This window comes from Oryx dammah, unplaced genomic scaffold, assembly GCF_014754425.2.
Source record: "Oryx dammah isolate SB20612 unplaced genomic scaffold, SCBI_Odam_1.1 HiC_scaffold_3, whole genome shotgun sequence".
In the NCBI taxonomy this organism is placed as follows: Eukaryota; Metazoa; Chordata; class Mammalia; order Artiodactyla; family Bovidae; genus Oryx; species Oryx dammah.
Genome location: NW_024070187.1, coordinates 59,898,990 through 59,924,956, shown reverse-complemented (window position 1 = coordinate 59,924,956; position 25,967 = coordinate 59,898,990). Strand labels below are relative to the sequence as shown.

At 41.2% G+C, this 25,967-nt stretch overlaps 1 protein-coding gene across 21 annotated transcripts in view; it reads right to left on the bottom strand.

Moving 5' to 3' along the window:
* LIMCH1 (LIM and calponin homology domains 1) overlaps positions 1–25,967 on the bottom strand; it is a 356,942-nt gene that overhangs the window by 158,708 nt on the left and 172,267 nt on the right. The gene's annotated exons all lie outside the window — the stretch shown is intronic.

Genomic DNA, 25,967 nt, shown 5'->3' with positions numbered 1-25,967 from the left:
AGTCCCAACCGCTCCCCTCAACAGGAGCAGAAAGTAGATGACAGCTGTTTTCTTCAAGTCCTGCCAAGAAAAACACTGCAAGGTTAAGAACAAAAAAGTCTTCAAATGTCTTGCTACTGAAGCTCTTTTCCTTTTTTTAAAAATAAATTTCACTATCTATACACACACAGAAGAAAATTCACTTTCAGTCAAAGGGTTCAAGAATGTTGACAATCTTTCAAGGAGTCACTATGTTCTTAAACTCTTTCAACAGCTCTATTTGTTCTAAAAAGGGTCATAGATTTATTTAATAGCTGTTTATCTTTCAGCTGGCCTGCTGCAAGCCGAAGCATAACAGAAAGCATCCAGCATAATCACAGGTTTGGAGCCGAGGGGGCTGGAAAGGCAAGGATGGGGAGTCAGAAGTACAGTATCAAGAGTTCATCGTGCTGTTTGTTGGAAGAAAGCATGCCCAAAGATGAAAAGACTGAATTTCAGATAAACATGCAGAAGTAAACTACTGGAGAAGGAATATCTCCTTGGCAGTCTTGTCACCACGTCCCCTCAATCTATCACCCATACAAAAGAAAAACAGCAATGAGGATCTGTGAAATGGTGGAGTAAGCATTCACTTAAGACACAGTGACGTCTTTCTACCAAGGGATAAAAACCTATCACAAAACAAGTATACACCACATGCTCTCTGTAAAAGCATGGCACAGAACTTCCTTTTTTTTTTTTTAAAATCAGAAACCTAGCCAAGATGTCAGGACCTTACAGTATTAACACTACTTTGGACTCAGAGGCCTGTCAAGGGAGCTGAGACCTGGAGAGAAAAGAAAATGGTAACAAGTTTCCCTTATATGCCATCCAACGAATTGTACTCATAAAGCAGACGGAATGACCAGGAGAACACATTTCAGTTTACTGTCGAGTATGCCGACCTTGATCCCTAGGCTCAGGGAAGAAAAGGAAAGCTTTAATCTGGGACAAAATAAACCTAGGGTTTAATTGTCATGTATAATAAACCCGACTTGTCATCTTGCTTGAGTAAATTTCATGAAAAATCCAACTTTCTTAAATACTAGGATTTTTTACGGATAAAACACTCCCTATGCAGTAGTTCAAAAATGTCCCTAATACCACACTCAAATGTATTTCATGTATTTTATATCTTTATATTTCAATCTATTAAACAAACATAGGTTAACATATTTCTACTAAATACACAATATGTATATTTATAGTAAAAACTAAATGCCTTTAGCCAAGATAGACACTCTTTGCCTTGAAAGATACCACTTGTCTTAGGGACAAATACTCCTTTCTGGGGAAAGAGATGCTGAATCCACCAACAGAATTATCCCCAGAATCTCAGACACAGTGGCACAGGTTATGCTCTCCCTCACAAATCACAAACTTTCTGCCATTAGCTTTTTTTGAACCAATGTGTTGTTTGCCAAAAAACGATAGTGAAGTCACTCAGTTGTGTCCCACTCTTTGGGACCCCATGGACTGTAGCCTACCAGGTTCCTCTGTCCATGGGATTTTTCAGACAAGAATACTAGAGTGGGTTGCCATTTTCTTCTCCACCAGATCTTCCTGAACCAGGGATTGAACCCAGGTCTCCCACATTGTAGGCAGACGCTTTACTGTCTGAGCCACTGGGGAAGTCGCCAGTTAATTATTTTGAAGGTCAACTGACCCCTTGACCATTATATTTAGTAACCAGTTTTGTTATCATCAAAAGAGATAATCCTTTAAGCATGATGTGAGGAATATTTTATAATTTATTTAGTTTTTACTGTCAATGTGTTAATTCATATAAACACATTATAGTAAGTTTCTCTCCTAACTGTTAATACCTGCACTGACGGAAGACTCTCCTCTGACTTAAGACAATGTCTGTATCAGATTTGCTCACAGTGTAACGGAATGTATTAGATGGCATGGATTTCTGGATGCCACTGAAATACCAATGTGGCAATAAACTGCATAAATACTTGTTTTATGGCAATGGAAGAAGAGAGGAACAGGGAAAATAGGTCAACTTCAGGAAGTAAGCAGCACATGCTATTTAAGATTAAAAAAAAGAGAGAGAGTTGTAAACAAAGGGATGCTCAGTTGCTAGACAGTCAGATTTCTCTTTCCTTCCTTCTTTTTGTCTTTTAACAAATCTACTTAAATCTGTTTTTCTCTTAGGACTTCTTTTTTTGTATGAATTTTTACTGCTTAACTCACATATATAAATGTTTCTATCTTTAATTACTTCGGCTGAATAGTTTAAGAGCAAAAGCCTCCTATCCTTAGAACTTTATCAGGATAAATAAATAAATATATACATATTGACATCTGTAGAATATATATATCCATATTCATTTATATTGAATAATTTACTAAGCTTGTTCATATTCCTAAAAGCAGAATGTAGCAGCAACAGCCTGAATAAAATAAATAAATCGAGAACTTCAAGACTGGTTGTTCGGGGAGTGAAAAACTGAAACAGAAATGACGAAGATGAAATGAGATTCTATCAAAAAGACTCCAACAGAGTCGGGGGTGGATGAAAATCCCAAGATGTATATTAAGAGGAAAGGGAAACTCAACACAGTTGGAACTCCACTCGCTCACAGGGCAGCCGAGAAAGAGAGAGCAAACAGACCAGTTTCCCTACTGCTGCGCACAACACAGTAAGGCTGGAGCAGCTCTAGGAAGGACAGGGGAACCTCAGTGACTTTTCAAGTTGTGTCCTTTATGGTGTCTGCGGGGACCCAGCCAACAGCAGCCAGGGGGCTGTTTACCAAAGTCATTCTCTGGCATCACCCACAGAAAAACTCTGGAAATCCCTGCCAAAGCAGACATGGGAATCAAACAGAAGGAGCTGAATACAGCCATGTAAAACATACCCCAGTCATTTCGTAACCTCGGTTTCTTCACAGACGTCTGCTGTGGAAGAAATGACTGTGTCCAGAAGACAGAGACCCCAGGAATTAATCCAGCCACACAGATGAAAGCAGAATGAAAAATTGCTAATTATCGCATTCCACAATCCACACTGGTAACTCACTGGGTTTCGGCTATAGGGCACCTACGGTTAAAACTGCTCCTCAAAAATATATGTGACAATGGTGAATGAATGGTGTAAGGAAGGGGCAGGTCTTCAAACACTGTTGTTCTCAAAAGGAAAAAAAAGAGAGGTAACCACCAAATTAAAATATCAGAATATTCTACAGACCAGCAAAACTACATGCAGCTTAGTAGCTCACACACATCCTTGTATTTCCAAGACACGTGAAGCTCCAGGTTCTGAAGAAGACCAAACAGAAGCCCACCTGCCAGGTGCTAAAAAGAGAAGATAATCTCAAAGAAATCCAGTCTTTGTTCTACTTATGGCTCTTATCATTGTTATCACTGCTTTGGTTCTCTTACTGTTTTACTCCTTACCTGTGCTCCTTTATATTTTAGAGGTTGAGTGGCTCAGACAGTAAAGCGTCTGTCTGCAATGCAGGAGACCCGGGTTCGATCCCTGGGTTGGGAAGATCCCCTGGAGAAGGGAATAGCTACCCACTCCAGTATTCTTGCCTGGAGAATTCCATGGACAGAGGAGCCTGGTACGGTACGGTCCATGGGGTTGCAAAGAGTTGGACACGACTGAGCGACTTCACTTTCACTTTTCATACATACCACCACTTTGGATGCTGCTCCAGTTTCGTGGGTCAATCCAACGCCCATGCTACATATCTCGCATATGTAGCATGGGCATATATCTACCTTTATACAGCCTTTGAGCTGGGCTCTGAATGCCATTCCATACATGCACTGTGTGTGAGTGCTCTGTCGTGTCTGACTCTTTGTGACTCCATGGACTTTAGCACTTCATGGACTGTAGCCTACCAGGCTCCTTTGTCCATGGAATTTTCCAGGCAAGAATACTGGAGTGGGTTGCCATTTCCCATTCCAGGAGATCTTCCTGACCCAGAGAGAGTCTCTGGCATCTCCTGCATTGGCAGGAGGGTTTTTTACCACTAGCGCCACCTGGGAAGCCACACATTACTCTCTGGCTACTTCCTCACCCTCACTCACTACTGGGAGCTAAGTTTGATCGTCCTTTTACATCTACTCAACATATCTTTTGAACAGAGAAAAAGAAACACAGCAGCTGAGTCAATAAGTTCATAATGCCCAAGAGTCTAGATTATAGCATCCATGTGAGCAAGGACAATGACGATTAGTTTCAACACTTGGTAATCCATCGTTTAGCACCTTGCACAGAGTAGGGGGAGCTCAATAACTATTTATTGAGAGATTGAAAGTAATGTTTTTCCTCTAAATTCCATTTTATTCTTATTCTCAAATTATCTTCTCTACTGAGCAAAGGAAGGTTTATAAATCACTGGCATCATGACTTAAGGGAATGAATGAACCAAAAAGGGTCAAAATCTCAAAGATTCCCCAATTCATTCCACTAACCAATCCTCCTCAACCACCTCCTCCTGCTTTTTTTTTTTTAACCCCCTCTTCACATCTTGAACCATCTTACAGGAAAAATTCTAGACTTTTATAATGACTTATTTACTGAAAACCATATAAGGTAGTCACTGTATTATTCCCATTTTACAGACAAGGAAACAAAGGCCTCAAATGACTGAGTAACCTGCCACAGAGCACAGCTAAGAAGTTGCAAATCTTGGAATTGAATTTAGGCCATCTGCCTCCAGAATGCCAGTTCCTAATGACCACTCTGCACTGTCTCCTGAAGGACAGCTATTAAGAAGGCTAAGGGTAAGGTTAAGGAAGCTAAGAAGGCTGTGAGGAATGGTATCCTTCCATTCATTCTGTAAAGTATGCATTGAGTGCCTACTCTGCCAGAAGCCAAAAATCCCACCCCCATACAGCTACAAACACTGTTCATATAATAGTCAAGATTTCTAACCGCCCTTTGCCAATTCTTCCAAACAGTAAGCTGGCAGATTTAGTTAGACAAGGAACCTTAGTAAGAACTGGTTCTTTTCCTTCATCTTTGTCTTGTAAACTTTATTACTGTAAACAATCACCAATCTTCTTAGCATCACATGGGACTCTTGCAAGAGCCGGTGAAATGTGCAGCAACTTGAAATGGCATAGATAAAAACCTAAACAGAGACAGGGAAATGAGTAGAACGGTGTTTCCATTCTATTATTAGACTGAGGGTATTGGCAATCTTTTCATGCTTGCTTCACAGCATAAAGGCAAACCACATGGAGTTGCTGGATTTCTGCCCTTCTTCCCACCCTTGGAAAGGTCTTCTCAGCAAGAATTATGGTCACCCAATCACCCTCTGGGCTTCCGTGGGGGCTCAGATGGTAAAGAATCTGTCTCCAAGGCGGGAGATCTGGGTTCGATCCCTGGGTCAGCAAGATCCCCTGAAGGGCATGGCAACCCACTCTAGTACTCTTGCTTGGGAAATCCCATGGACAGAGGAGCCTGGTGGGCTACAGTCCGTGGGGTCACAGAGTGTTGGACACGACTGAGTGGCTCACAACCACCCTCCCCACTACCTGATGCAAAAGGCAGGAGAGTGCAGTGGCGTGCACCCTGAGCCAAAGCGCGTGGCTCGGGGTGACCTGACCTTCACACCGCTCTGCACCCACCCACGCCGTGCAGAGCAACCCGCTTCTCCTCAGGCTGCTGAATCAGCCCGGCTGGCGAGAGCCCGAAGAGGAGCTCAGACTCCGACACATTTGGGCTATTCAGCACCGTGGAGGAAATAGCAGGCATTCAGCGAGGGAATAAAATCAAGGAGTTGGCTGAATAAAGGTGATAAAAATAGATTTTCCAACTCCACAAAGATGAATCATTTTGCCACGGGGATTCGCCAGGCTCCGTTTCAGCTTTGTTTTCCACCCAGTCTCATAAATTTGACTGAGGAAAATTTCCTTCCCCTAGATAATCAGTGCCATGAAGCGTTTAGTATTCAGACAGTTCTGACAGGATTTTATTAGAGAATTGTCCAGAAATAACCTCCATCCCTTCGCTATCCTGCAGTAAATATTGACTCTGAAGGACAAGAGTGGGCTGGGCTGAAATGAGTAGCCTTTGACCCCAGACTCACCATCCTCTACCGCACCCCCCTCAATTTTCTCCTCAATTCTTTCCCTCCTCATTTTAAGAAATAGACATTTTCAGAAAGCAAAGAGGGCAGTGGAAGAAAGCAGAATATGAGGGGAACTCGGGTGAAACAAAACCTCACAGGTATGCCATCACATCTTCCCCAGGACACCACGTGCTACTGAGGAATACGTCTTTTAAGATGTAGCCGAGTTGCTTTTAATTCACCAAAGTTCTTGAGAAATCCTCTTTATTTTGACTTTTTATCTATATGCCTTCCATGACACACCCCAAAAGGAAAAAATAATGCTTTCCTTAGACAATAAGAAAACTTCATTAAAAGAAACAGGTGGTAAAAATATCAGGGGATAAGGTAAACTCCATAGGAAAGCAATTTTGGTGTATTCTAGCCATATCATAAATGTATACAAAGGAACGTTTTAAAAAAAAACCTAAAAGTGATAAAATCTAAATAGCTTCCTTCCTTCACTCATGGACACCCATCATCGTGTATTTTTCTCATAATGGGTTTTACTTACCCCTCCACGGCCTCATAGTCCACATACAACTCCAGCATACCCACACTTGGGAGGCAGGTAGGGCATCTGTCCTGGGTGCTCCAGTCAGCCCCCACACAGCAGCCAAAATGCCCTTACATCTCCTTTCTGAAAACAGTCCTCAGCACAGCAAACCCTGCTCTGCCCCGAGCAGGCTGCAGCAGCTGAAATGCTGATGCAGTGAAAGAGAACTAACTGGAAGAGAGCATGATTGCCACACCTATTGGGGAGGGAGGCGGAGAGTTCTGCTCCCACTGAGGAAGGGGGACAGAATCCCCTAGACGTAGAGATGCCCAGGGCAATCCTGCAGGAGAGCTTTGTGGCAGCAGCTGCTGCGGAGTCAGCACTCAGTGCAATGGGTAAACCTGGATCTGCAGTAGGGCCCTGGGACCGGAGGGAGGGGAGTTCATGTCGCAGCTCTGGAAGAAAGCAGCCTCATGACCCCAGGCAGGTCACTGCCCTCTGAGTCTCAGTTTCCTCATTTGGAACAATATTCTGTGACAACGGGGCTTCCCTGGTAGCTCAGATGGTAAAGAACCTGCCTGCAATGCAAGAGACTCGGAGATTTGGGTTCGATCCCCAGATTGGGAAGATCCCTTGTAGAAGGGAATGGCTACCCATTCCAGTATTCTTACCTGGAGAATTCCATGGACAGAGGGGCCTGGCAGGCAGGCTACAGTCCATGGGGTCACAAAGAACTGGACACGACTGAGTGGCTAACACTTTCACTTTCTGTGATAAGTTATGTGAGGGAAAGAGTCTGGAAAAGAATTAATATATGAATATGTATAAATGAAGCACCTTGCTGTATACCTGAAACTAACACACTGTACTCCAACTATACTCCAATTAAAGTAACATATAAAATAAAAAACTTAAAAAACCTCTTTAAATAGCTTCTAGTTATAAAAATTTCAGGCTATCAGAAAAATCATGAATATAATAAATAATAAACACAGCTAGAATATATTGAAAACAGACGAGGCACCATCCACCATGTTAGGCATTTTACATGTATCATCTTATTTAATCCCACGATCCTGAGATGAGATTTAATCAATCCCATTTTATAGATGAGGACACTGGGGAACTCACTCCATGATTTCCCATGAAAATAAAGGATCATCATATCCATTCAGGGTTTTGAATTTAAATGGAAGCATTTCATCTTTGTGCGTGAAACTGAGATGACATCTGAGGATGGAATTTCTGTACTGTCGAGTGATTAATGTGTTTACAATCCTCTGCTGGGGTAATTCTCAGGTACTAGTATTTATGGTTATGGCCGTTCATGCTACTGCAAAACCCATTTCCCACCTGTTGTTTTTTATTAAACCTCCCTAAAGGGCATAAAATATTTCTTTGTGCAGATTCTAAAAAACGGGAATCATGAAATATGTGAGCAGAAACATCGTGTGTGGATTTACTGTTTGGAATTTTCAAACACTATAAAACACAGTGTTTACAGCCCATTCATCATTTATAAAAGTTTATTAGATTGATATGCCCACTGACTCACTGGTATCCTGCCATTTATTGATACCAATACATCAAGTGGTGGGCTGACATTTAACATTTATTAATAACTTCTGTGTTTCATTGCCTATTTTATAGAATCCTTGCATTATGTTTTATTTTATGTTTATCATCAGTCTAGGTTTTAAGTAAACTTTTTATTTTAAAATAGTTTTTAAATTTACAGAAAATTGCAAAGATAGTCCATTATAACTTGTGTTCTGGTATTTGATATTACTCAACAGTGGTTAGTACCATTTATCACAACTGATGAACAAACATTGGTACATTGCCACTAACTAAACTTCAGGTTTTATTTGGGTTTCATTAGTTTTCCACTAATGTACTTTTTCTGTTCCAAGATCCATCAAAGGCACCATATTATAATCATCATTTCTCTTAAGCTTCTTCTGGACTTTCCTTGTTTCTCAGACTTTCCTTGACAGTTTTGAGAAGTGCTGGTCAAGGATTCTGCTCCTCCATTTGGGTTTGTCTGATATTTTTCTCACGGTTAGATTGGGATTACGGGTTTTGGGGAGGAAGACCGCTGAGATAAACCCCATTGCCGTAACACCATATCAATCATCCTCTTATTAAATATAGGGAAAATAAGTCAAATCAAAACATTAAACTGAATAAAGTTAATTTTCAAAAATAAAAACAACAGATTTTTTTACTCAGAAATACCATATTTTATTTTGTGGAGAGAATGACAGAGAGGGAAACTAATTTTTACGTCCATTTTGAGATGAAGGCAGACCTAAGATTTTAGCAGGAAGCCAGCTAATTACAAAAGAGCTGTCCAGCAAGTTCTTTTGAGGTGCTTGCCAACACAAACTTCCTACAAAACAATCTCAGATGATGGCATATTTGAAGAGAATTTGTTTCAACCTAGCAGGATCTTACTCTACCATACAATACTTTCAGGTATTTAAAGGTTTTTTCCTGTTGTCAAACCACAGAATCCCTATGAATCTGGGTTTGAAGAACTTGCTTTAAATTAGTTCCACAGAAATTCCTTCTTTATAAAAGTTATGACTATGAAAAAAAAGAAGTAAGACTTAGTCTGAAATATGTATTTCCTGCTATTATGAATATTTTTTCCTCACAGTTCTTAATTGAAGGTCTGTTCCTCAGGGGAAAGAAAGTAAGGAACTGATGTAATGTCACAAACTTTGCTAAATGCTGTTCAATGAACGATAAGGGAGAATAAGTGGTTTCTTTTTTCAAAGAATGTGTCCCCCCAACCCCCGGATAGGAAGTGGGAGTTGGGGGGGGGGCAGGAAAAAAAAGCTTTACAGCACTTCTATATATAAAACCTTCCACCTCTGCAGAGACATAAAATAATTATGGAAACAAGCGTGGAAAAATAATTTGTGGTGTATAAAGGGATATTAGACTTCAACTAGCATGTCTAGGCATTCATAACCATGTGAATAAGAATTTCATTCCTTGACTGGCTCACTCACTGGTATGGACTGAATTGTGTCCCCTTTCCAAATTGATATGTTGAAGTCAGAACCCCCAGTAACTCAGATCTGTGACTGTACTTGGAGGCAGTGACTTCAAAGAAGGGATTATGTTCAACTGGGTCATTTAAAGCAGGCCCTAATCCAGTTTGATCAGTGTCATTATTTTAAAAAATGAAATTAGGATACAAAGTGCAGAGGAAGACCAAGTGAAGACCCATGGAGAAGATCGCCATTTTCAAGCTAAAGAGAGAGGCAACCAACCCTGCCTCTGCTTGATTTCATTTCTCTCCTTTAAGGCACCCAATCTGCTATACTTTGTTATGGTGGCAAATTAATGTGCTTATCAAGCATTAAGAGTGAAGAATCAAGGGCATAAGAAAGGCTAGAGGGTATGAGATTGGTTGGATATTACATCTCAATAAACTATTAATTATGTGAAAATCTAAGTTACTATCTCTCATGATTTCTATATCTAAGTGCAACTGCTAATGACTCCTGTGGTCTCAAACTTCTTTCATCATCCCAACCTCCCCAACCTCCCCTTCCAATGAAAGTCAAACACTGCTAAGAGCACACTATAATTTGTTGGGGGGGAAGACTTCAAAGTTTGTGTTTATAGAAAAAGAAAGAATGTGTCTTCATATATACTTCAGCATAAGGATTTAAATTTAAAATCAGCCATTCATTAACCTAGTCCAATTTCTTATACGTTTTTTCATGAGTTCCAAACCAACATTTTCCAACTGTCTGCCAGACATCTGTACAAGAATCTCTTAAAGGTAGCCAACTCAATACATCCAAAACAGAATTCATCTTTTCTCTTGGAACCCATTTCTCATCCCCTGTTTCCATGATGTATATTACTGGCATCACTATTCGCCAAGTTGCTGAAATCCAAAATGTAGATGTCGTCTTCCTAAGATTATTTATTATATTTCATTAATTCCAAGTTGTATAATTTTTTTACTTCTAAAATAATGATGCATCTTTCCATTGCTGATATGTTAACATTGTGTTATAATTTAATTAATGAATTTTAAAAATTAGTCATATAATTTTTAAATAGTATGTCTTACAATTAAGGGAACATTACTATCAGTGAAAAACACAGAACCATAAATCCGGTGTCCTCATCTCCACTCTCACTGATTCTACTAAGGTTAAGTAGGAGACACAGTTAAGTTAAGTCCTTAACTTAACTGTGTTTCCTACTTAACCTTAGTCCCTCTTGTTTGGACTACTTGTCTCCTAACTGACTTTGGTTGCTGGTCGTGTCCCATAATCTACTTTCCATATGGCCACCAAAGTTATCTGGAACACAAGATTCCTTTGTTTGCAGTGGCTCTTACTGTAGATGAGCCCAAACACTTCCAGACAGCATTTCTGTCTCAACCTACTATTCCTGGTCCTCTTTCGACAGTATTGATTTCTTTCAGGGACCCTGGGATCCAGCTGCAGCCACATACAAAAAGCCACTTGCAGACAAGACCCAGGTTCCTGTGCTCAAAGCCTTTCTCATTCCATCCTCTGAGGCCAGACCATCCTTCTCCAACCCCAATAGTCTTCTCTAATTGTAGATACGTCTTTAGATCCCAGGCTTTCCAGGTGGCACCAGTGGCAAAGAACCTGCCTGCCAATGAAGGAGACATAAGAGATGTGGGTTCAAACCTTGGGTTGGGAAGATCCTTGAGGAGGGCATGGCAACCCACTCTAGTATGCTTGCCTGGAGAATCCTATGGTCAGAGGAGCCTGGGGGGTTACCCTACAGTCCACAGGGTTGCACAGAGTAGGATATGATTCAGAAAATGAAGATCATGGCATCTGGTCCCATCACTTCATGGCAAATAAATGGGGAAACAGTGTAAACGGTGTCAGACTTTATTTTTGGGGGCTCCAAAATCACTGCAGATGGTGACTGCAGCCATGAAATTAAAAGACGCTTACTCCTTGGAAGAAAAGTGATGACCAACCTAGATAGCATATTGAAAAGCAGAGACATTACTTTGCTGACTAAGGTCTGTCTAGTCAAGGCTATGGTTCTTCCTGTGGTCATGTATGGATGTGAGAGTTGGACTGTGAAGAAGGCTGAGCACCGAAGAATTGATGTGTTTGAGCTGTGGTGTTGGAGAAGACTCTTGAGAGTCCCTTGGACTGCAAGGAGATCCAACCAGTCCATTCTGAAGGAGATCAGCCCTGGGATTTCTTCGGAAGGAAATGCTAAAGCTGAAACTCCAATACTTTGGCCACCTCATGCGAAGAGTTGACTCATTGGAAAAGACTCTGATGCTGGGAGGGATTGGGGGCAGGAGGAGAAGGGGACAACAGGGGATGAGATGGCTGGAAGGCATCACTGACTCGATGGACGTGAGTCTGAGTGAACTCCAGGAGTTGGTGATGGACAGGGAGGCCTGGCGTGCTGCGATTCATGGGGTTGCAAAGAGTCGGACACAACTGAGTGACTGAACTGAACTGAACTGAAGCGACTTCGCAGTATATTCAGAATCCATACCTTTCAAAGTTCTTACTCTCAAACAGAAACTTTTTGTTCTTCCTTGCATATTAACATTTCATTACTATTGCACAGTCTCCCTCTATCAGACCTTATTTGCCTCTAGAAGGAGATTCCCCTGGAAGGCTGGAATTATGGAATTATGTCTTGAATCATGGTGGATTTTCACTTGGAAGGCAAGAGAGAACAAACCATCTATTTCTAGTGTATATGTGCAGATGAAAACTGGGAAACAGAGCTTAGATGTCACGTAAAGGAGGTGGTCCAAGGAAAACTGTAGTATTGTTAAAGTACTATAACTATAAAGGATGCTTTTTCAGGAGAATAAGAAATCCATGCCCTCTGTTTCTCAGCAGATTAGGACAATCATTTCATTCACTGTGGAGGCAGTTTTTAAATACCTCTGAGTGATCTCTTCTTCCTGTACACAAGTCTTTGTGCAGTCTCCTCCCCTTGAGTGTGGGCTAGACCTGGTGACTTGTTTTTGATCAATAGAATATGGCCAAGGTGAGGAAATGTGACTTCTGAGATTAGGTTATACATAATTGTGATGTTCATCTTGTTTGTTCTCTCTCAGTATCTTTCTCTCTCTTTTTCTGGTTCTTCTTGCTTGCTTATCCTCATGAAGCAAGCTATCACACTGTGAGTTGTTCTATGTAAATAGGCCCTTATGGCAAAGAACTGAAGATGGTTTTGGCCAACATCCTGCAACAAAACAAATCTTGTTGCTATCCACCTGAGCGTGCTTAGAACCAGATCCTTCCCTAGTCAAGTAGTAAAATGACAGCAGCCACTACCTGATGGCAGCTTTGTGGGACATCCTGAAACTCTAACCCAACTAAGCCAAGCCCAGATTCTAGATCCACAGGAACTTTGGAATAGTAAATGTTTTGGACTACTAACTTCAGTTCAGTCACTCAGTCATGTCTGACTCTTTGCGACCCATGGACTACAGCACGCCAGGCCTTCCTGTCCATCACCAAATCCCAGAGCCTGCTCAAGCCCATGTTCATTGAGTCAGGGATGCCATCCAAACATCTCATCCTTTGTCATCTCCTTATCCTTCTGCCTTCAATCTTTTCCAGCATCAAGGTCTTTTCAAATGAGTCAGTTCTTCGCATCAGGTGGCCAAAGTATTGGAGTTTCAACTTTAGCATCAGTCCTTCCAATGAATATTCAGAACTGATTTCCTTTAGGATGGACTGGTTGGATCTCCTTGCAGTCCAAGGGACTGTCAAGAGTCTTCTCCAACACAGTTCAAAAGCATCAATTCTTTGGTGCTCAGCTTTCTTTATAGTCCAACTCTCACATCCATACATGACTATGGAAAAACCATAGCTTTGACTAGACAGAACTTTGTTGGCAAAGTAACATCTCTGCTTTTTAATATGCTGTCAAGGTTGGTCATAGCTTTTCTTCCAAGGAGCAAGGGTCTTTTAATTTCATCACAGCAATCACCATCTGCAGTGATTTTGGAGCCCAGGAAAATAAAGTCTCTCATTGTTTCCATTGTTTCCCCATCTATTTGCCATGAAGCGATGGGACCAGATGCCATGATCTTCGTTTTCTGAATATTGAGTTTTAAGCCAGCTGTTTCACTCTCCTCTTTCACTATCATCTAGAGGCTCTTTAGTTCCGCTTTGCTTTCTGCCACAAGGATGGTGTCTTCTGATATCTGAGGTTATTGATATTTCTCCTGGCAATCTTGATTTCAGCTTGTACTTCATTCAGCCTGGCATTTCACATGATATACTCTGCATATAAGTTAAATAAGCAAGGTGACAATACACAGCCTTGATGTACCCTTTTCCCAATTTGGACCTAGTTCATTGTTCCATGTCTGGTTCTAACCATTGCTTCTTGACCTGCATACAGATTTCTCAGGAGGCAGGTCAGGTGGTCTGGTATTCCCATCGCTTTCAGAATTTTCCACTGTTTATTGTGATTCATGCAGTCAAAGGCTTTGGTATAGTTAATAAAGCAGAAGTAGATGTTTTTCTGGAACTCTCTTGCCTTTTCTATGATCCAAAGGATGTTGGCAATTTGATCTCTGGTTCCTCTGCCTTTTCTAAATCCAGCTTGAACATGTGAAAGTTCTCAGTTCACATACTATTGAAGCCAACTTGGAGAATTTTGAGCATTACTTTGCTAGCGTGTGAGAGGAATGCAATTGTGCGGTAGTTTGAGCATTCTTTGGCATTGCCTTTCTTTGGGATTGGAGTGAAAATTGACCTTTTCTAGTCCTGTGGGCACTGCTGTATTTTCCAGATTTGCTGGCATATTGAGTGTAGTACTTTCACAGCATCATCTTTTAGGATTTGAAACAGCTCAACTGGAATTCCATCACCTCCACTAGCTTTGTTCGTAGTGATGCTTCCTAAGGTCCACTTCACTTCATATTCCAGGATGTCTGGTTCAAGGTGAGTGATCATACCATCATGGTTATCTGACATTTCTGTGTATTCTTGCCACCTCTTCTTAATATCTTCTGCTTCTGTTAGGTCCATACTGTTTCTGTCCTTTGTTTTTGTGCCCATCTTTGCATGAAATGTTCCCTTCAGTTCAGTTTCAGTTCAGTCGCTCAGTCGTGTCCGACTGTTTGCGACCCCATGAATCACAGCACGCCAGGCCTCCCTGTCCATCACAAACTCCCAGAGTTCACTCAGACTCACGTCCATCAAGTCAGTGATGCCATCCAGCCATCTCATCCTCTGTCGTCCCCTTCTCCTACCCTCAATCCCTCCCAGCATCAGAGTCTTTTCCTTAGTATCTCTAATTTTCTTGAAGAGATGTCTAGTTTTTCCCATTCTATTTTTTCCTCTATTTCTTTACATTGATCACTTAGGAAGGCTCTCTTACCTCTCCTTGCTATTCTTTGGAACTCTGCATTCAGATGGATATATCTTTCCTTTCTTCCTTTGCCTTTCTCTTCTCTTCTTTCCTCAGCCATTAGTAAGGCCTCCTCAAACAACCATTGTATAATCATAAGGGATTTGATTTAGGTCATACCTGAATGGTCTAGTGGTTTTCCCTACTTTCTTCAATTTAAGTCTGAATTTGGCAATAAGGAGTTCATGATCTGAGCCACAGTCAGCTCCCAGTTTTGTTTTTGCTGACTGTATAGAGCTTCTTTATCTTTGGCTGCAAAAAATATAATCAATCTGATTTTGGTATTGACCATTTGGTGATGTCCATGTGTAGAATCATCTCTTGTGTTGTTGGAAGAGGGTATTTGCTATGACCAGTGCATTCTCTTGGTAAAACACTGTTAAGTTGCCCTGCTTCATTTTGTACTCCAAGGCCAATCTTGCCTATTACTCTAGGGATCTCTTGACTTCTTACTTTTGCATTGCAGTCCCCTATGATGAAAAGGACATCTTTTTTGATGTTAGTTCTAGACCACTAAATTCAGAGGTAGTTTGTTACATAGCATGTGTGTGTGCATGCTAAGTGGCTTCAGTCATGTCTGACTCTTTGCAACCCTATGGACTGTAGGCCGCCAGTCTTCTCTGTCAATGGGATTTTCCAGGCAAGAATACTGGAGTATATATCTCCTACATTGGCAGGTGGGTTCTTCACAGCAGTGGATAACTGATATACACTCACCAAATAAGAAAATCAGAAAACAGATAATAAACACAGGATGAGTAGAAAGAACCAAACCAAAACCAAAACCAAAAAAACCTCTTACTGAGTCTTCCCAAGTACTCAAACAATATGGAAAAGGAGACTAACTTATTGGTCCAAGCACTCAGCAGATAACCACAAGCCAGCCTGTTCCAGTGGCCATCAATATTCTCCTGGTCCAGCTCACTGTGGAGAATGGCTCTTACCAGCTGATACACTTTTATTTCTGTATTCACTGTGTGCCAAGTCTTTTGGTTTAGGTAGTAAGTTAACTGTAATCCTGGTTCCTAAGAGTGATAATGTGTAGTGGGTGATATACCTAGAACATTCCTTTAGCTCACGGAAAGCCTTAGATGCCTTTCTGAGCTGTCTGAATTTTATTCCTTATACGCAGTGGACAGCTATAGAAGGTTGTATGTGTGCGTGCTCAGTCACTTAGTTGTGTCCAACTCTTTGTAACCCATGGACTGTAGCCTGCCAGGCTCCACTGTCTATGGGATTTTCCAGGCATGAATACTGGGGTGGGTTGTCTTTTCCAGGGGATCTTCCTGGCCCAGGGGTCAAACCCACACTCCTGCATTGCAGGCAGATTCTTTACTACTGTACCACCTGGGAAGCCCTTATATAAAGTTATCTGACAAGATAAGGGGCCTGAGAAACCTGTATGCAGGTCAGGAAGCAACAGTTAGAACTGGACATGGAACAACAGACTGGTTCCAAATAGGAAAAGGAGTATGTCAAGGCTGCATATTGTCTCCCTGCTTATTTAACTTATATTCAGAGTACATCACGAAAAACTCTGAGCTGGATGAAGCACAAGCTGTAATCAAGATTGCTGGGAGAAATATCAATAACCAAAGATATGTAGATGATATCACCTTTACGGCAGAAAGTGAAGAACTAAAAAGCCTCTTGGTGAAAGTTAAAAAGGAGGGTGAAAAAGTTGGCTTAAAGCTCAACATTCAGAAAACTAAGATCATGACATCTGGTCCCATCACTTCATGGCAAATAGATGGGGGAAAAGTGGAAACAGTGGCTGACTTTATTTTGGGGGGCTCCAAAATCAACTGCAGATAGTGACTGCAGCCATGAAATTAAAAGACACTTACTCCTTGGAAGGAAAGTTATAACCAACCTAGACAGCATATTAAAAACCAGAGACATTACTTTGCCAACAAAGGTCTGTTTAGTCAAGGCTATGGTTTATCCAGTAGTCATGTACGGATGTGAGAGTTGGACTATAAAGCAAGCTGAGCACCGAAAAATTGATGCTTTTGAACTGTGGTGTTGGAAAAGACTCTTGAGAGTCCCTTGGATGGCAAGGAGATCCAACCAGTCCATTCTAAAGGAGATCAGTCCTGGGTGTTCATTGGAAGGGCTGATGTTGAAGCTGAAATTCCAATACTTTGGCTACCTTATGTGAAGAGCTGGCTCATTTGAAAAGACCCTGATGCTGGGAAAGACTGAGGGCAGGAGGAGAAGGGGACAACAGGGGATGAGATGGCTGGATGGCATCACTGACTCAATGGACATGAGTTTGGGTAGGCTCCGGGAGCTGGTGATGGACAGGGAGGCCTGGCGTGCTGCAGTTCATGGGATCACAAAGGGTCGGACATGACTGAGCGACTGAACTGAACTGAACTGAATGGACCTGAAACAATCAATACTTTTAGAAGGTACCTGTGGAAACTGTTACCCCTGGCAGCATACAAGCCATGCTGACTTAGGAGGCACTGAACAAAGAAATCCCCCCTAGGTTCATAGTCCACCTTTTAACTGAATGCAGGATCAAGTGTACCAAGGAGCGCGTGGGTTTTATTGTTGTTTTCCCCTCCAGTTTGCACTTTTTAATGTCTAAAGCTACTAAAAGGCTAACCACCACTCCTGCTTGGGCTCGGTTTTGGCACCCAACCCGAGAGTAGCAAATTGAGCATTCCTTCTGTGTGTGGTGTGGAAACACAACTGAGGTTTCTGTTACTGTGCCAGGGATGAGGATAAAGGAACGTGTGTCATTAAATTCAATTTTGGCTGAGATTCTTTACAAGGTCTCTTCATTTCCTTCAGTGAAATGTACCTCCTACGTACAGAGCATCATTCAAACACCAGTTTCCACTTGGCTCCCAAGGAAGAGCAAGACCACCTCCAGAGACACCCTCCCCCCAGCCCTACCCCCAGCACACCATACAACTGCCTCAGGAAAAACACACAGAGTGGGTGTGTTCCAAGTCTCCGGTCTCTGCCTGCCGATGAAGGAGAATTGCATCTGCATCTTCCCGAACCTTTGTTGTCCTGAATCAGAATCATGATTCTGGGGAGGCACTGAAAGGTGCTGAGCCTAGCTGGATTGATTTGCACCTGAAAAGGCAGAGGGGTAGTGGAGGCAGAGAAAAGGTTGAGTAGAGAGACAAGAGCCAGTAGAGTGTGAGTCTGGACAACCTCAGGTGGTTGGTGTGGGAAAGATTTGTAGGGAGTGCTGGCAAGAATGAGAGGGGTGTGTGTGTGTGTGTGGTGTGTGTGTGTGTGTGTGTGTGTGTGTGTGTGTGTGTGTGTGTGTACAGAAAGACACAGAGAGGAGAGCAAGAAGAGGGCATTTTAGCAAGTTTTACGGCAAGTTAGAATGGAATCACTCTATGACATTTTTTGGAAAGACCCTGGGAGATAATGAAGGACAGGGAAGCTTGCATGCTGCAGTCCACAGGGTTGCAAACAGTCAGACATGACTTAGTGACTGAACAACAGTAAAGATGTCTAAAGTTCCCCTATTAACATCAATTGTTGAACTGGTGCTTCATTGACTATGATGCTTGAGGTGCAGCCACATGGAAATCGCTTTCATAGGATAGGAGAAATCTTACATTTATAGGGCTCTTTAAAATACACCACTGCCTCAGTTTGATGAAATTAACAGATCTTAAATGAGAAGGATGAGAGGTGGTCTTCTAAAAGCATGAGATATCTTTAGAGACTGTTGCCTCCAAACAGATATTCAGGAGTGCTGAGGTTTGGTGGTCTACTATAAGGCCTCATGGAGATAGTGTAACACAGTAGAAAAGACAGAGTCGATAACTGGATGAATCAGAGTCCAAATCTCCATATCACCTCTTTTTTATTGGAAAGCTGGTAACCCACTTCTTAGCACCCTTGTCTCCTGAGATTATAGTAAAGGCACAGCAATAACTGCCTCACAGGGAAACTGTAAAGATCAAGAAGGATACACCTTGCACCTTGTATACAGGTGGGTTTTAATATATTAATATGATGGTTGTCATTACGGGGACTCACACCCCTGGCCTCCCTCTTTGCTTTTCTGCTTCCTTCCTGGCCTGAAACAATCACTTGACTGGAAGAGAAACAGAGGCAGAGATCGGAACCCTGGCCAGCTTCTTCTGGGGGGACCCATAATAAAACTGTTGCAGGGATGGAAAACATGCTAAATGAAACTATAAAATAGAAACCTAAAATATAAGACATTGACAAGGATGAACTGAGACAGACAAGAGCTAATCTCCAGTTAGGATTTGCAGGAAACCACTTCTTGGCAGGTAGACACTCAAAACATCTGGGACTCAAATTTGTTGCACTGTCATCTTCCTAAAATTATGAAGTTTGAATAAGGGCCTTTCACTCATACTACTCAGCTTTCAATAGCTTCCTATGTTTACCTTTGTCCAAAACAATATTTTTTTAATCTTCTCACAATGTGGAAATTGCCACTGCCTTTTCATCATTCCTCCTTTTCTGACCTCTCTCAAACAATGAAACATCAACTGCTCTGGTATCGCTTTCATGAAATAAAGCAGATACCTTTTGGAAGCCTCCTAAAGTCCACAAAGTTTATGGGAACTTACATTTTTATCCATTTGAGAAAACTCAGCTCTAAGCATATTTGAAATCTTATCTTTTGATTAGAAAAATACCTGTTTTTCCTAAAGAATGAATTTTTGAGTGGATCAGAGTAACTAAATGGTAGGATAATTCTACCAGTTACCTTCCTGCTAGGGCCTACTGAGCTTCACTGAGTGCAAATTCCCAGCATTTATCAGGTGAAGTGAGCCCTTTCACAGAGCTTGGAAAGATATTTTAAAGATGTTGGACAGCAGAAACCCAAAAAGAGATGAGCTGAAAAAGTAAGTCTTTGTTGTTTGTCCCGTCCTTCTCACAAGACGTAAAATAGTTGTCATTTACATGCGCTCCATTTTCAACTGGGAGTATTTGTGAGTAATATAACCACAGAGAAAGGTGGTCTATGCTTCGGACTCATCTCAGCTTTTACTGTCTGTGTGATCATCCCCTCTACGGACCCCTCTTCACCTGTAAAACAAATATACCTAAGATGCCCTTCCTGCAGTAAAATTCTTTTTCTTCTCTGCTTTCATCCTCTTGGATTCACATGCAAGATCAAGCAAATATTTCATGACAGCCCTAGGAGAGTTCAGCACCCAAGGTCAGAATCCTCAAATATCTATTTCCAGTTACACACACACACAGACACACACACACACACACAGACACACACAGCAACAACACACAAATACCTATTGCCAATTACACACACACACACACACACACACACACACACACAGGCTGTAAAAACTAAAGTCTGGGTGAGAAAAGACTTAATGTCCAAATTCCTATTGCAAGTAAGAATTTCATACATATATGTCTCCTGCACACAGTCTGATGTTTCTGGATGAAACAGAATTTACCATGATCTCTAACCACCTTTAAACCAAGTTTTAGGATGTGGCTTGATTACACAATACTGTCAAAGTGGCTGAATAAAGGGCAGGGTTTTTAAAAGTTGTTGCTATGCCAAAGACCTAAATTTGAGGTCCTTCTCTCTGGCAACAGCTAACAGTGTCACTCACACCTAAAAAAGAATGCAAGCATCTGCAGGCAGTCACCATGCGGCTGCGTATGTCAGCAATCGTTACAGAAGAAACACAGACCCAGATCCAGGGTCTTTGCATTCTTGCCAGGAAATGATTTTCAACTACTTTGTTTTAACACCTTCACCCCTGAATTCTTTGTAACCACAGCTCAACTCAGGGGCTAAAATACACCTATTCATGCCTGTGTAAATCTACACATGTTTATAATTTGGGATTGCTATGTGAAAACACACTTTTCTATTTATCTTCAAGTCAAGCAGCTGGGCCATCTTAATGGATTTTTCTCAGCACCAGGCCATTAAGTCACACAGGCATGGGTTCCAGGCATGGAGATCCCTCTGGCCATACTTCTTAGATCTCCATGGCCCCTGCTACTAAGGACTGCTTAACGGGTAGACGGTCAGTGACCTGTCAACTCCCTGACAAAGTACTAACCAACCTAGAAGTCTGCAGATACACTTGAGGAATGCTGTTTGTTCTTTCCTGAGTGTCACAAATATGGGTGGAAGAAATGTCATGTGAAGAATACATTCACACAAAAGGTTGTAGCTCTACATATCCAAGATCGTCTCTGCTACCTTCAAATCTACGACTCACCTGCAGTCCCCTTTCCTTCTCAAAACAGATAAGAGAATTAATGTTTCAATCTCCAATGCTTTATGTTGTAAATTTTCAAGCCTACCCAAATCCTGCAAGAACGGCACCACGACAACCGTATATCCTTTATCTAGATACAAGATTTTACCACATTCCCCTCGGTCCCTTCCTGCCTCTCCCCTTCCCTCCCTCCATCTCTCCATGTGTATGTGTATATAAAATTACACATTATATGCACAAATCTCTTTTTGCTGAACATCTTGAGGATTAGTTGTACATGTTGTGACATTTCATGTCTAAAGACTCTAGCTTTTATTCATCTAACATCAAGAATATTCCCCTATATCCACCACTGTCTTTGACAAGATAGCTAACATGTGAAAGAAATTCAACATTGAGGAAACACTGTTATCTAATATTCAATCTGCACTCAAATTTCCCCAACTGTCCCAATGTGTCTAGTACAGTTGCTCGTTCTCAGTCAAGGGTCAGACATGGCATTTGGCTGTCATATCTCCTTAGCCACCTTTCATCTGCAACAGCTGGGGGCGGGGAAGGTATCTTCAATGACACTGGCAGAGTTAAGGAACGCACACCAGTTGTTTTAGGAATGTCCCTCAATTTGGACTGGTCTGATTTGTCTCCTCAGAATTGCATGTCGGCTAAAGATTTTGGTAGACACTCCATCAGGGTGATGCTGTGACTTCTTTGTGCATCCCTAGGACACCTGTTAATCACTGCACCCATTATAGGCATTGGATCTACCTCAGTTTTTACTGTTTGTATGATCTTAAAGCTAGCTACAGTGCTTAAACATGAATACTAAATTATTTACACACCTTGAATTGCAAACTATTAACAATAGTTATTCAAAAATCTTACTCCACGGATCATATTTCAATACAGCTGTCTTTTTTGTCTCTATTAACTCATTTTCTCACAAACCAGGAGATGCTAACAGTATTCTATAAAAGAGATCATACGGACCATAAACACTACAGGCTTCACAAAGGAGGTGATTTTGCATTGGGTCTTGATAAGTAAATAAGATTTAGTCAAGAAGAGCAGAGAGAGATATACTCATAAGAAGTGTCATGAGAAAAGGCTTCATACATGACAGTGAATAACATTTGAGGACCTATGAGTTGACGGTAATAATCTAGGTAAGAGATAAGGAAGACCTGCTCTAGGCCTTATCGAGAGGCCAACAAAATGCAAACGCAATGTATATGGCAAGGAAATAAAAAATGGTATAATTAGCTTCACCTGCCTTTTACTTTTTTTTTTTTTTAAACTGGTAGGAAATATAATAATCTGATCAGTTTGGAATTAACAAAGAATCACAAGCATTTTCATTTCAATAGGCCTGAGACCAACTTTGCAATTTAAAATCAAATATACCCGATATGTACCATTTCAATTATTGAACTGTCATTGTAAGGCAATGGCACCCCACTCCAGTACTCTTGCCTGGAAAATCCCATGGACGGAGGAGCTTGGTGGGCTGCAGTCCATGGGGTTGCTGAGGGTCGGACATGACTGAGCGACATCACTTTCACTTTTCACTTTCATGCATTGGAGAAGGAAATGGCAACCCACTCCAGTGTTCTTGCCTGGAGAATCCCAGGGACCGGGGAGCCTGGTGGGCTGCCATCTATGGGGTCGCACAGAGTCGGACATGACTGAAGCGACTTAGCAGCAGCAGCAGACAGACAGAAGACAGTTGCCACATTCTTTAATAGCTCAACTAGGGCAACTGCATGTTTATGATGCATTACTGACATCGGTGGGCAGCAGTGGTCATTTAAGTCTAACATGAATATGAACAGTGTGAGATGTTCAGTAGGACATCCAGATGGAGCTGTCCAATACACAGAATAAGAGACCTGGAGTTCAGGAGAAGAAACTTGGTGAAAAGTGATGACTTGGGTCAATGCTATGAAGAGTTGAGGTCACAAAGACAGACAGGAACATCAGTGTAGAAAGCAAGCAGATGCTAGATCTGAAGAGCAAACTCTGGAAGAACATTAACAGGATGGGGAAAGGGCACAGAAGGGTAGCAGTTCTGTTTCTTGTTGGTACCCCAATTTGTGCACTGGATTTTGGAGATGTTGATCTGGTGGTAATTGGAGAAGAGAAAAGGAAAAAAAAGAGCTTGACCAGATTTGTAGATTAAGGAATCATGAGTGAATGGGCAGTAATTAATTATACATAAATAAGCATTTTTTTGGACTAAAGATAACTCCACTGTGTGTTCTTTCCAACACCAGCAAGCAATTAACTCAGTTCTGACACTCTTCACCTGGGGATAGTGTCAGATGTCCCAGATCAAGGCTCAGTCTCATTAAGACTGTCCCCATAAAAAAATTAATAAAAAAAGGACTGCCCCCATTTCAGATATCAGTCTCAAGTCCAGGTTGTCAGCTGGGCTTCTGAACAACGAGCTATAAACCAGAGGTTCTCAAGATCTCCTTCTTGGGTTTGATTAATTTGCTAAAGTGGCTCACAGAACACAAAGAAACACCTACTTAGGTCTATCAATTTATTATAAAGAATATTATAAAGGACTCAGAACAGCTAGATTCAGAAGTACATAGAGCAAGGTATGTGGGGAGGGACATAGAGCTTCCATGCTGTCTGGGTATGCCACTCTCCTGGGATCTCCATGTGTTCACCAATCTGAAAACTCTCTGAATCACATCCTTTTGGTTTCTTATGGAGGCCTCATTACATAGGCAAGATTGATTAAATCACTGACATGGGCAACTCAATCAACCTCCAACCCTTCTCCCCTCTCTGGAAGTCAGTGGGGTGGGACTTGAAGTTCCAACTCTCTCATCATGAGGTTGGTTCCCCTGGCAACCAGCCCCCATCTTTGGGACTTTCCAAAAGTTACCTCATCCAGGTGGGGCTGAAAGGAGCTTGTTATAAAGAACAAGATACTCCTTTACCTTTATAGAACTGGAGCCATTTCAGGAACTGATGACAGAAGACCAAGTATTATAACAAAAGACGTTTCCATTGTTCTTATGGCTTAGGAAATTCCAAGGGTTTTAGGTGCTCCGTGCCAGAAACAGACAAAGTCCAAATACGTATTGCTTATTACAAATCACAGTATCACAATAACAAATCAGTCAAGAAAATATAAGTGATATAGGATGAGATAAGTGGAAAACCATTACTTGGAAAAGAAGAAGAAAACAGAGAAATGATGGAAAGGATAAAATGGGAAGGAAATTCAAATGAAAAAAAAGAAGGAGGAAAAGTTAGGGGTATAAATAGGAGTAAAGCAACAGAGGTCCCCTGGTTCTCTTGAATCACATGGCCTGCTTGTTCCAAAGTAGAGGCAACAGGTATAGAACAATGCTTGATCTGCTAGAAGACACCAACATAAACATCAATGCACGTGTCTCAAACCTTAATTTTGTTCAAATTATTTATGATTCATGGTTTAAATTAATATTTATAAAACCCTTCTCTCCTTAGCTTCCGGACTGAGAGCTGCTTCCTGCAGCCATGTGGGTTTCACTGGTGCCTTCCTTGACTTCTTGCTGTAAGTTTTGCTCCTCTAATATTATTATATATTAGACTTCCAAGGTCTGGAGATGCCATATGCTTGGGGCCAAACAGATATCTGTCAGCTTCATTAAAGCAATGGCCTTGACATTTGAAAGAGATGGATTTAATAAAAAGTTTTAAAATAACTAATACATGTACACATAATGCATATAATATTAATATACATAATATACAGATTTTTAATTAGATTATTTAAATCCATTTCTTCCAAATTTAACTATCTATGTATTGACTTACTTGGCTACCTGATTCTGAAGAATGAAATTAGAAAGATTTTTAATAACTAATTATCAATGTACTACTAACCAGTATGGGAAATAAAATGCACCTGCAGAAATAGCAATTCTTACAACTTAAAAAAATCCATTTCATTTAACTCGCTTAAACCATGTACCTAATTAATGACCCCCACAGTTCTCAGATGTAATTTTGTTGTTGTTGTTGCATCAAATTTCAATTAGTCATTGTCATATGACTGTGAAGCAAATCATCAGAGTCTAAGTAGGAGCCTGGTTAAATTCTTGACATTTTTCTAATTGTTTTTTGCAAGACCACAGGCACAGAAGGCACTACAATGAAAACAACCAAAGCATTGTTACTAAGCCACAAATACCCTCAGCTTTCTGTGCACACATGTACCTGTACATGTACACGTGTGTATGTGAGGGCACATGTGTGAGCCCAGACATACGCACCGTGGTGCTTCTAGAACTAACGTTTGTTCATCCTTTTGATCTTCCACCTTTTTCTTATTAGCGAAAGGTAACAACAATTAAGCAATAAAAATTAGTTGCCAAGAATTATGAAACATATCAATGCAGGAAGAAGAATCCTGAATCTGACTACATGTGAACATTTGAGTTTTACTGGTTTTAGCTGGGTAGGTTCAGAAGAACCAGGGATTTGCTTAACAATTCTCCAGAAAATAGAATCACCTCAGTGACCATTATGTCTTTAGAAAGTTGGTCTACAAATGTGGTACTTAAACACAAGTAGATTTTTAAGACTGAAAACAGCAATTTATCATGAAAATGCTGCTTGTTCATCATGAAACTATTTCTCTCACTACCCTTTCTCTCCTTCATTCCAGGGGAATGCAGAGAACTGAAATGAGAAAACCATAATTACCATCGCATTCCTCCCCTCAGGTCA